Source organism: Sapajus apella, unplaced genomic scaffold (assembly GCF_009761245.1).
Source record: "Sapajus apella isolate SASKATOON/1434 unplaced genomic scaffold, GSC_monkey_1.0 scaffold146, whole genome shotgun sequence".
NCBI classification, from domain to species: Eukaryota; Metazoa; Chordata; class Mammalia; order Primates; family Cebidae; genus Sapajus; species Sapajus apella.
Genome location: NW_022437086.1, coordinates 750754 through 763497, shown reverse-complemented (window position 1 = coordinate 763497; position 12744 = coordinate 750754). Strand labels below are relative to the sequence as shown.

The following is a 12744-nucleotide window of genomic DNA, read 5'->3' as shown; positions in this document are numbered from 1 at the left end:
GTATTCACCAGGATTCTCCTATTTGTTAAATTCAGCATTCACCAAGATTCTCCTATTCTACTTTTATCTTGACGCATCACTGAGTTGACGTTAGATTTCAAATTCTTCTTTGCCTTTATACTATTCTGTCCTGAAGCCACCTTTATATAATGATGAAAGAAATTAACAATTTGTTATTATTATCTCTGTTGGTATATATCAAATGCTCACCTAAAAATACCAATGACCAGTGAAACACATGTGTTTTGCCTGTTTTTATTTGGATGACTATTTACCTTGTCATCTACTAGCAAGCTATAAAATGGTATGATATGCAGAATTTAAACGAGTTGCTTTAAGTGAACATTTAAACATGGTAAATCATATCGATAATGTTTATGTTAATATGCTTGAAATGAACATTTTTTCTTCATCATGAATAATATAATCTATCCCTCAATGAAAGTATAGAATTAGAGTAAATTTGCTAATGAATTCAATAACTTTTCCATAGTATCTTTAGTGGTGTGCTTAAGGTTCTCTTAGTGTTTCTTCTACCATTTAATAGCTTACAGCTTTTTTGGCTTTGTTTCTTACTGGCTCACTTTAAAGCAAAAACCTCATAACATGTGCTGGGGAAGCACTGTAACCTAGTGGTAAGATTATAGGCTCTGGGGACACAGCCTGGCCACGTCTCTTATCCTGTCTGAGCCTTAGTATCCTCTCTTGTGGTCATGAGAACTGGATCTATCCCGCAGATTTAATAAGATAGTCAAGTGCTTCATATAATACCTGGCATATAAATACATAATAAATACTTCCACCTTTCTTATTTATTTTTGATTAATTAATTTTTTTTTTTTTTTGAGACAGAGTCTCGCTCTGTTGCCCAGGCTAGAGTGTAGTGGCGTGATCTCAGCTCACTGCAACCTCTGCCTTCTGGATTCAAGCAATTCTTCTGCCTCAGGCTCCTAAGTAGCTGGGATTACAGGTGCATGCCACCATCATGGAGTTAACTGTGGACAAGCCCAGGGCTGCCAGTGAATCCTGCCATCCTTACACATCTCTCCTTATAAGGTGCTTTGTAGTGTCTAAATATTAGAAACATTCTTTGTTTCTAGAGATGGGGTTTCAGTATGCTGGCCAGGCTGGTCTCAAACTTCTGATCCGCCTGCCTTAGCCTCCCAAAGTGCTGGGATTATAGGTGTGAGCCACCGCGCCCAGCCCTATTTATTTATTTTTTGAGACAGAATCTTGCTCTGTCTCCCAGACTGGAGTGCAGTGGCATTACCTTGGCTCACTGCAACCTCTGTCTCCTGGGTTCAAGCAGCTCTGCTGTGTCAGCCTCCTAAGTAGCTGAGAGTACAGGTGTGTGCCACCACGCCCAGCTGATTTTTGTATTTTTAGTAGAGGCAGGGTTTTACCATGTTGACCAGGCTGGTCTTGAACTCCTGACCTCAAGTGATCCACCCACCTTGGCCTCCCAAAGTGCTGGGATTACAGGTGTGAGCCACCACACCTGGCCTATGTTTTTATTATATTGTTAATTTAGTACTATTCTGAGTAAAAATAATTTGCTATTAGTTTTATGAATTGACTGTGACAATTTTATAAATGTCAGTGCTTTTTATAAGGTGAAACAGATTATGTTGTGGGGCTTTTGTTGTGATATAACTCCAAAATGCTGGGTTACAGGTATGAGCCACCATGCCTGGCCAGCTCTTAACTTTTTGTAGCTGTTATTTTAATCTTGAGTAAATAAATGCTAGCTGAAATGTTGCATGTTGGAAATAGATGCTTGGTGCTGCAAAGAAAAACTGGCACTGAGACAAAGGGTTTTTTTTTAGCAATGCAAGTTTTCCTTCCTGGACTGCAGGAAGGGTACCCTCACTAGCCATCCTGCCACAAGAGTACAATGAACAAAGGAAAGCAGACACTTTTTTTTTTTTTTTTTAAGACGGGGTTTCACCATGTCGGTTAGGCTGGTCTTGAACTCCCGACCTCAGGTGATCCGCCTGCCTTGGCCTCCAAAGTGCTTGGATTACAGGCGTGAGCCACCACGCCCGGCTGGAAAGCAGACACTTGTATCCCTTACACATTTGGGGTTGTCCTTATTACTGTGTCTGATCTCCATTGGCTGGAAGCCAGACCTCACAATTTAAAACCCAATTGGCTATAAACTTTTCTAAACAGGTAAAAGCATTGGAGAGTTGGGACATGCCTGTGAGCACGTCCAATACAGATATTTTGATTAAAGTACAAGGACATAGAATATACTATGGGCCTGTAAGCATGGCATATCTAATAGTTACATAGGATAGGGCTTAACAAAGAGTTATTAGCACACTTATGATTTATTCTTTAACAAGAAATAAAACTTTAAAAAGGAAATTTTCTACTTTACACATGCAGTTCAGGAGAATCTTCTGTTTATGTTATTTGAAAACATTATTTTTGTTGGCTAGGTGCAGTGGCTCATGCCTGTAATCCCAGCACTTTGGGAGGCTGAAGCGGGTGGATCACCAGGTCAGGAGTTCAAGACCTGCTTGACCAACATAGTGAAACCCCATCTCTACTAAAAATAGAAAACTTAGCCTGGCATGGTAGCATGTGCCTGTAATCCCAGCTACTCAGGAGGCTGAGGTAGGAGAATCCCTTGAACTCAGGAGGTGGAAATTGGCAGTAAGCCGAGATTGCGTCATTGCACTCCAGCCTGGGCTGAACAGAGTGAGACTTGGTCACACAAAAATTTTTTTGTAAATCTAACAAGGTTACACTAATGTTCACGTTTTGGAAATATTACCTCTTCTATTTAGTACTATCTGTATTAAATAATATCAACTGGTATGTTTTTCTGGCTTCATAATGTGGTTCAGATTTCTGTAGAAAGTCTGGCTATATCTACATTGCCTTAAAGTAATGGGATATATCTTTTTTTCTTTTGAGCTGGAGTTTTGCTCTCGTTGCCAATGCTGGAGTGCAGTGGTGTGATCTTGTCTCACTGCAACTTCTGCCTCTGGGGTTCAAGTGATTCTCCTGCCTCAGCCTCCCAAGTAGCTGGGATTACAGGCACCTGCCACCACACCTGGCTAATTTGTGTATTTTTAGTAGAGATGGGATTTCAGCATGTTGGCCAGGCTGGTCTCCAACTCTTTGGACCTCAGCTGATATACCCACCTTGGTCTTCCACAGTGCTGGGATTACAGGTGTGAGTCACTGCACCTGGCTGTAATGGGATATTTCACCACAGACTTTGATGAACAGAATATTAGCATGTTTGGGGAAGGGAGGGGAAAAAGAAAATCTTAGCATGTTTGGTATTCTTTTTATTTTACTCATACTATTTTTTCTTTGAACTTAATTACAATAACAAGATCAAATTATAAAATTTAAAGAACAATGCAGATTCCATAATTATTCTTTCCTACAAATTGTATTTAAATTATATCCCTTTTTCTTTTTGTCCTTATAGCTCAAGCTGTAAAAACCAAAGGTCCGGTGATGATCCCATACCCTTTTTTCCAGTCTCATGTTGAACATCTTTATGTAGGAGGCCTTCCCAAAGGAATTTTTTTTTTGAGACAGAGTTTTCCCTTGTTGCCCAGTCTAGAGTGCAGTGGCACCATCTTGGTTCCCTGCAACCTCCATCTCCTGAGTTCAATCAGTTCTGCCTCAGCAGGAGTAGCTGAGTAGCTGGGATTACAGGCACCAACCATTATGCCAGGCTAATTTTTGTATTTTCAGTAGAGATGGGATTTCATCGTGTTGGCTAGGCCGGTCTCGAACTTTTGACCTCAGGTGATCCTCCTGCGTCAGCCTCCCAAAGTGCTGGGATTACAGGTGTGAACCACCACGCCTGGCCAGGAATTTTTTTTTAAGAAGGCTATTTCCTTATGGAATTCCTGGCCTTGAACGGATATTACTTGCAAAGAAAAGGATTCATTTTGTGATAAAAAGTAAGGCTCTTGGATTCTTTGTTGGACTCTTATCTCTGTTCTGAGTAATACATCTTTTGTTGACAAATATTCATTCACCACTAGAGTATATGTAATCAAGTTCAACTTATTTTATGTATTTTTATCTTCTACTTTTTAATTTATCTGGATCTAACACTGAGTCAGTCATTCCAACATTACCTTTTGAAATATGAACGCTGCTTGCACCTGACCGACATGCAACTGACTTTTTCTTTAATAATTTTCTACTACTTTTGCTAAAGAAAATAATATCCGTGTGGCTTGTTTTTAAGCCTGAGATTTTATTTATTTTTTTGAGACAGAGTCTGGCTGTGTTACCCATACTGGAGTGCAGTGGCTTAGCTCACTGCAACCTCCGTCTCCTTGGTTTAAGTGATTCTCCTGCTTCAGCCTCCTGAGTAGCTGGGATTACAGGTGTGCACCACTATGCCCAGCTAATTTGTTTGTATTTTTAGTAGAGATGGGGTTTCAACATGTTGGCCAGGCTGGTCTCAAACATCTGACCTCATGATCTGCCTGCTTAGGCCTCCCAAAGTGCTGGGATTACAGGTGTGAGCCACCGTTCCCAGCCAGGCCTGAGACTTTTGAAGCATATGTGGGAATATATAATGGTTTTTATAGATTGTAGAGGAAGATAATCTTGAATGCAACGTGATATTAAAAGATCCCGTTAAAGATTTTTATAATCTTCAAAGACCTATTGGTTGCAAAGTTACCACTTTACTCCTCCCACCTGTCACTTAAAGTGCTAGGATTACAGATGTGAGCCACCACATCAGGTCAATTCATTTCCTGTTCCTGGTTCACTGTAAAGGACACATCTCAGAAACAGCCAGTGAAGGAGATGTGCATGCTGGGTGCAGTGGCTCACGCCTGTGATCCCAACACTTTGGGAGGTCGAGGTGGGAAGATCGCTTAAACTCAGGAGTTTGAGACCAGCCTGGGCAACTTGGTGAAACCCTGTATCTATGAAAATTTTTTTAAAAAGCTGGGTGTGGTGGCTCACACCTGTAATCCCAGCACTTTGGGAGGCTGAGGCGAGTAGATCACAAAGTGAGGTGTTGAGACCAGCCTGACCAACACGGCGAAACCTTGATTCTACTAAAAAAACAAAAGTTAGCTGGTGTGGTGATAGGTGCCTGTAATCGCAGCTACTCTAAAGGCTGAGGCAGACAATCACTTTAACCTAGGAGGCAGAGGCTGTGGTGAGACGAGATCATGCCACTGCACTCCAGCCGGGGTAACAGAGCAAGACTTAATCTAAAAAAAATACATAGAAATAACTAAATAAATAACTGGGTGTGGTGGTGTATACCTATAGTTCCAGCTACTGCTGAAGCTGAGGTAAGAGAATACCTTGAGCTGGGGACTGGGAAGGCTTAGGTTGCAGTCAGTTGAAATTGTGCCACTGCACTCTAGCCTGAAACAAAAAAAAAAAAAAAAAAAAAAAAAAGATGCCCAGGGGAAGGTAAATGGGGAGGGGCACAGAGCTTCCACGCCCTCTGTTGAACATGCCACCCTCCCAGCACCTCCTGTGTTCAGCAGCCCAGAAGCTTTGCAAACCCTGTTCACGTTGCTTATGGAGGCTCTATTATGCAAGAACGATTGATAACGTCTTTGGCCACTGGTGATTAAGTCGATCTCCAGCCCCTCTTGCCTCCTGGAGTTCAGCAGGTGAGGCTGAAAGTTCCAAGCCTCTAATCATGTGTTGCTTTCTCTGGCAGTCAGCCCTCCTGAAGAAATCTAGGAGCATGTAGCCACCGAGTCATCTCAATAACATCTCCAGATGCATTCTTACGCTGGAGTTCCCAAAGTTCTTAGAGCCTCTTATGTTAGAAAGCTGGAACCAAGACCAAATATTCAAGATGCTCCTATCACTTCTATCACTGAGGTCTGTATAAGATTTAGAAGCTCAGTGCCAGGAACCAGGGACAGAGACCAAATATATATTTCTCTTTTTGAGACAGAATCTCCCTGTGTCATCCAGGCTGGAGTGCAGTGATGTGCTCGTAGCTCACTATAGCTTTGACCTACTGAGCTCAAGCGATCTTCCTACCTCAGCCTCCCAAGTAGCTGGGACTACACATGAATGTCAACCATGTCCAGCTGTTTTGTGTAGAGACGAGATTTAGTTATGTCACCCAGACTGATCTCAGACTCCTGGGCTAAAGCAATCATCTTACCTCAGCCTCTCAAGTATCTGGGAGTACAGGTGCACACCACCATGTCCGGCTAATATTTATTTTTATATTTTCTTTTTTTTTTTTTGAGACGGAGTTTCACTCATGTTACCCAGGCTGGAGTGCAATGGCGCGATCTCGGCTCACCGCAACCTCCACCTCCTGTGTTTAGGCAATTCTCCTGCCTCAGCCTCCTGAGTAGCTGGGATTATAGGCACGCACCACCATGCCCAGCTAATTTTTTCTATTTTTAGTAGAGATGGGGTTTCACCATGTTGACCAGGATGGTCTCGATCTCTTGACCTCGTGATCTACCCGCCTCTGCCTCCCAAAGTGCTGGGATTACAGGCTTGAGCCACCGCGCCCGGCCTATTTTTATATTTTCTTAGAGGAGGGGTCTCACTATGTTGTCCAGGCTAGTTTCAAACTCCAGGCCTCAAGTGTTCCTTCTACCTTGACCTCCCAAAGTGTTGGGATTATGGGTGGAAGCCACCATGCCCAGCAATCACAAAGGTCTTTATAAAAGAAAGAGGGTAGGAGAGTCAGAATTGGAGCAGGACATGGGGTGATGGAAGCAGAGTTAGAGAGGGAGATTTGAAGATGCTTCACTTCTGGCTTTAAAGATGGAGTCAGGGGCCATGATCCAAGGAATGGGGGTGGCTTCCAGAAGCTGGAAAAGCCAAGGGAATACCTCAGAGCCTCCAGAAGGAATGCAGCCCTGCTGACACCTTGACTTTAGCCTTAGTAGACTTAGTTTGGGCTTCTGACCCCCAGAACTGTAAGATGGTAGATTTGTGTTGTTTTAAGTGACTAAATGTAGGGTAGTTTGTTGCAGCAGCAAGAAGAAATAAACATGAAGCCAGGCATGATGGCTCATGCCAGTAATCCCAGCACTATGGAATCCAGGCAGGAGGATCACTTGAGGCCCGGAGTTCAAGACCAGCCTGGGCAACATAGACCCTGTCGCTACAAAAAATAAAATTGGCCAGATGCAGTGGCTTACACCTGTAGTTCCAACAGTTTGGGAGGCTAAGGAGGGCAGATCACCTGAGATCAGGAGTTTAAGACCAGCCTGGGCAACATGGCAAAACCCCATCTCTACCAAAAATATAAAAATTAGCCAGGCATGGTGCACATGCCTGTAATCCCAGCTACTTTGGAGGCTGAGGCAAGAGAATCACTTGAACCCGGGAGGTGGAGGTTGCAGTAAGCTGGGATTACACCATTGCACTACAGCCTGGGAAAGAAGAGTGAAACTCCATCATAAAATAAAATAAAAAAGATTAGCCAGGCATGAAGGCATGCACCTATAGTTTCAGCTACCAGGGAGGCTGTGGTAGGGGGATCGGTTGAGCCTGGGAATTCGAGGTTGCAGTGAGCTGAGACTGCACCACTGCACTCAGCCTTGGTGACAGAGTGATATCTTGTCTTTAAAAAAAAAAAAAAGAAATGAACATGGTGGTAATGGGGACAGATGGCAGTGTTAAACAGAATGGTCAAGGGTGGCCTCCTAAGTGAAAACTGAGCAAAATCTTGAAGGGGAGGAAGGAACTGGCCAAGGTGCTGAGGGAAGAGCATTGTAGGTAGAAACAATGGAATAGTTTGAGGTGTGTCTGAGGCTCTGGAAGGAGACCAGTGGAAGAGAGGGAGAGAATTAGGGGAGGAGGCCAGGGAGTTGCTGGGTGAGGATCAGTACAGATCATATAAGCCCTGGGAAGTTATTGCTGGGCTTTGGCTTTTACTTTGAGATGGGGATCGTGGGATGGTTCTGAGCAGAGACGACATGAGCTGTCTCCCGATTTGAAAGCATTCTCTGGCTGCTGAGTTGTGGGAAGATTTGGGTAGAAGCATGGGGGCCAAGCTGTGGCAACACCCAGGTGGGAGATGATAGTGGTCCTGACCAGGGTCATGGCGGTGGTGAGAGATGGTTAGAGGAGAGAAGTAGGGGATGAGGCCAGGGAGCTGCTGGGTGGGGATCTTCAGTACACGGTGAACAGTCAACAGGGTTTCCTGACAGACTGGATGTGGGGTTTGAGAAAAGGTAGGGGTCAAGGTTGAATTTCATTCTTACTGAATTATTAAGTAATTAAAAAAAAAAACACTACTGCCTTTCTCAATCTTAACAAGTAAGGGATGCTAGATTAAAGAAATCTCTTCAGGCTCAGGGCGGTGGCTCATGCCTGTAGTCACAGCTGTTTGGGAAGCAGAAATGGGAGTACCTTTTAAGGGCAGTAGTTCAAGACCAGCCTGGGCAACATAGGAATAGATTTCCCCTCTACAAAATATTTTTCAAAATTTAACAAAATAAATGTAGCTAGGCATGGTAATGTGTACTTGTAGTCTTAGCTCCCACTCAGGAGGCTGAGGGGGTTAGATCTCTTGAGGTCAGGAGTTTGAGGTCAGCTTGGGCAACATAGCAAGACCCCCTTACTCTATAAAAAAAATTTTAACAAGCTGGGTATGGTGGCACTCAACTGTAGTACCAGCACTGGGGAGCTGAGGCAGGAAGATGGCTTGAGCCCAGGACATTGAGGCTGCAGTGAGCTATAAGTGCACAACTGCACTCCAGCCTCAGTGACAGAGCAGGACCTTGCCTCACAATACAAATACAAATAAAGTAATGAAAACTCAAGTCAGAGCCTTTTGGCTCTGCAGCCCTTGCAACTCCAGAGCCGTGCAGTGAGGCTTTTGTCACTGGGAATGAGAGGAGAGCCCTGCCCAGTGTTGTTGCCTGACTAATCAGTGTTTTAAAAAAATATATTAATCGGGCTGGGTGTGGTGGCTCACACCTGCAATCCCAACACTTTGGGATAACGAAGCGGGTAGATTACCTGGGGTCAGGAGTTCAAAACCAGCTTTTCCAACATGGCAAAACCCCATCTGTACTAAAAAAATACAAAAATTAGCCAGGCATGGTGGCTGGTGCCTGTAATCCAGGCTACTTTGGAGGCTGGGGCAGGAGAATCATTTGAACCCAGGGGGGCAGAGTTTGCAGTGAGCCAAGATTGCACTGCTTCACAGAGTGAGACTCTGTCTCAAAAAAAGAAAGTATTACGTACTTCAACATGTAATGGTTTTATTATTATTTAAGACAGAGTTTCGCTCTGGTTACCCAGGCTGGAGTGCAATGGCACAATCTCAGCTCACTGCAACCTCCACCTCCTGGGTTTAAGGAATTCTCCTACCTTAGCCTCCCAGGTAGCTGGGATTACAGGTGCCCGCCACCACACCAGGCTAATTTTGTATTTTTAGTAGAGACAGGGTTTCACCATGTTAGAACTCCTGACTTAGGTGGTTTTCCCACCTTGGCCTCTCAAAGTGCTGGGATTGCAGGCATGAGCCATTGTGCCCAGCGAATTTTATTGTTAAATGTAATGAATATAAATATTTTTATTTTATTTTTTTTAATTTCTTTTTTTAAAGACGGGGTTTCACCATGTTGGTCAGGCTGGTCTTGAACTCCCGACCTCAGGTGATCCGCCCGCCTTGGCCTCCAAAGTGCTTGGATTACAGGTGTGAGCCACCGCGCCTGGCCTGAATAATAAATATTTTAAAAATTTTGTTTTGTATTAGTTATATCAACATGTAATGGTTTTATTATTAATATGTAATGAACAAAAATATTTTAAAAATTTTGTCATTTTTAAAATTTAATATACTTTTTTTTTTATTGTTCTTCAGGTTCTGGGGTACATGTGCAGATCATGCAGGATTGTTACATAGGTATACACATTGCAATGTGGTTTGCTGCCTCCATCCCCCCTCACCTACAACTGGCATTTCTCCCCATGTTATTCCTCCCTGAACTCCCCACCCCGCTGCTGTCCATCCTTTGGCCCCCTTCCCCCAACAGACCCCAGTGTGTGATGCTCCCCTCTCTGTGTCCATGTGTTCTCATTGTTCAATACCTGCCTATTAGTGAGAACATTTGGTGTTTGATTTTCTGTTCTTGTGTCAGTTTGCTGAGAATGATGGTTTCCAGATGCATCCATGTCCCCAAAGGAGACTAACATCATTTTTTAAGGCTGCATTGTATTCCATGGTGTATATGTGCCACATTTTCCTTGTCCAGTCTGTCATTGATGGGCATTTGGGTTGGTTCCAGGTCTTTGCTATTGTAAACAGTGCTGCAGTAAACATACGTGTGCATGTGTCTTAAGAATGATTTATAATCCTTTGGGTATATACACAATAATGGGATTGCTGGGTTAAATGGAATTTCTATTTCTAGGTCCTTGAGGAAGCACCACACTGTCTTCCACAATGGTTGAACTACTTTATACTGCCACCAATAGTGGAAAAGTTCCTATTTCTCCATATCCTCTCCAGCATCTGTTCTCTCCAGATTTTTTAATGATTGCCATTCTAACTGGCATGAGATGGTATCTCAATGTGGTTTTGATTTGCATTTCTCTAATAATCAGTGATGATGAGCATGTTTTCATATGTTTGTTTGCCTCGTATGTGTCTTCTTTTGAAGTGTCTGTTGATATCCTTTGCCCAAATTTGGATGGGTTTGCTTTTTTCTTGTAAATCTGTTTTACTTCTTTGTAGATTCTGGATATTAGCCCTTTGTCAGATGAGTAGGTTGCAAAAATTTTTTCCCATTCTGTTGGTTGTTGGTTCACTCTAATGATTGTTTCTTTTGCTGTACAGAAGCTCTGGAGTTTAATTAGAACCCATTTGTCTATTTTGGCTTTTGTTGCCATTGCTTTTGGTGTTTTAGTCATGAAGTCCTTGCCTTTGCCTATGTCCTGAATGGTTTTGCCTAGGTTTTCTTCTAGGATTTTTCTGGTGTTAGGTCTTATGTTTAAGTCTTTAATGCATCTTGAGTTAATTTTAGTGTAAGGTGTAAGGAAGGGGTCCAGTTTCTGCTTTCTGCACATGGCTAGCCAGTTTTCCCAACACCATTTATGGGAAATCCTTTCCCCATTGCGTGTTTTTGTCAGATTTGTCAACGATCAGATGGTTGTAGATGTGTGGCGTTGCCTCGAGGCCTTTGTTCTTTTCTATTGATCTGAATCTGTTTTGGTGCCAGTACCATGCTGTTTTGATTACTGTAGCCTTGAAGTGTAGTTTGAAATCAGGTAGCGTGATGCCTCTGGCTTTGTTCTTTTTTCTTAGGATTGTCTTGGCTATGCAGACTCACTTTTTTGGTTCCATATGAAGTTTAAGGTGGTTTTTTTCCAGTTCTGTGAAGAAGGTCATTGGTAGCTTGATGGGGATAGTGTTGAATCTTTAAATTACTTTGGGCAGTATGGCCATTTTTGTGATACTTATTCTTCCTAACCATAAGCGTGGAATGTTTCTCCATCTGTTTATGTCCTTTTATTTCCTTGAGCAGTGGTTTTTAGCTCTCCTCGAAGAGGTCCTTTACATCCTTTGTTAGTTGTATTTCTAGGTATTTTATTCTCTCTGTAGCAGCTGTGAAGGGGAGTTTGCTCATGATTTGGCTGTTAGTCTGTTATTGGTGTATAAAAATGCTTGTGATTTCTGCACATTGATTTTGTAACCTGAGACTTTGCTGAAGTTGCTTATCAGTTTAAGGAGATTTTGGGCTGAGATAGTACGGTCTTCTAAATATACAATCATGTAGTCTGCAAATAGAGACAATTTGACTTCCTCCTTTCCTAGTGGAATATGGTTTATTTCTTTTTCTTGCCTGATTGCTCTGGCTAGAACTTCCAATACTGTATTGAATAGGAGTGGTGACAGAGGGCAACCTTGTCTAGTGCCGGATTTCAAAGGGAGTGCTTCCAGTTTTTGCCCATTCAGTATGATATTGGCTGTAGGTTTGTTGTAAATAGCTTTTATTGTTTTGAGATATGTTCCTTCAATACTAGTTTATTGAGAGGTTTTAGCATGAAGGACTCTTGAATTTTGTCAAAGGCCTTGTTTACATGTATTGAGATAATCATGTGGTTTTTGTCTTTGGTTCTTTTTATGTGGTGGATTACATTTACAGACATGTGTATGTTGAATCAGCACTGCATCCCTGGAATGAAGCCTACTTGATTGTGATGGATAAGCTTTTTGATGTGTTATTGCAATCAGTTTGCCAGTATTTTACTGAAGATTTTTGCATCTATGTTCATCATGGAGATTGGCCTGAAGTTTCTTTTGTTGAGTCTCTGCTGGATTTTGGTATCAGGGTGATGTTGGTCTCATAAAATGATTTGGGAAGGATTTCCTCTTTTTGGATTGTTTGGAATAGTTTCAGAAGGAATGGTACCAGCTCTCTTTGTATGTCTTTTCAGGTGTGAATCTGTCTGGACCTGGACTTGTTTTCGTTGTTAGGCTATTAATTGCTGCCTCAACTTCAGCCCTTCTTATTGGTCTATTCAAGGTTGCCACTTCTTCCTGGTTTAGGCTTGGGAGAGTGCAAGTGTCCAGGAATTTATCCATTTCTTCCAGGTTTATTGGTTTATGTGGATAAACTTGTTTGTAGTAATTTCTCAATGTAGTTTGTATTTCTGTGGAATCAGTGGTGATATCCCCTTTATCATTTTTTATTGGATCTATTTGATTCTTCTCCCTTTTCTTTTTTATTAATCTCAGTAGCAGTCTGTCTATATTGTTCATCTTTTCAAAAAACCAGCTCCTGGATT

General features: G+C 42.4%; 1 long non-coding RNA gene across 1 annotated transcript in view; it reads left to right on the top strand.

Moving 5' to 3' along the window:
* LOC116540915 overlaps nt 1-12744 on the top strand; it is a 32290-nt gene that overhangs the window by 5669 nt on the left and 13877 nt on the right. The gene's annotated exons all lie outside the window — the stretch shown is intronic.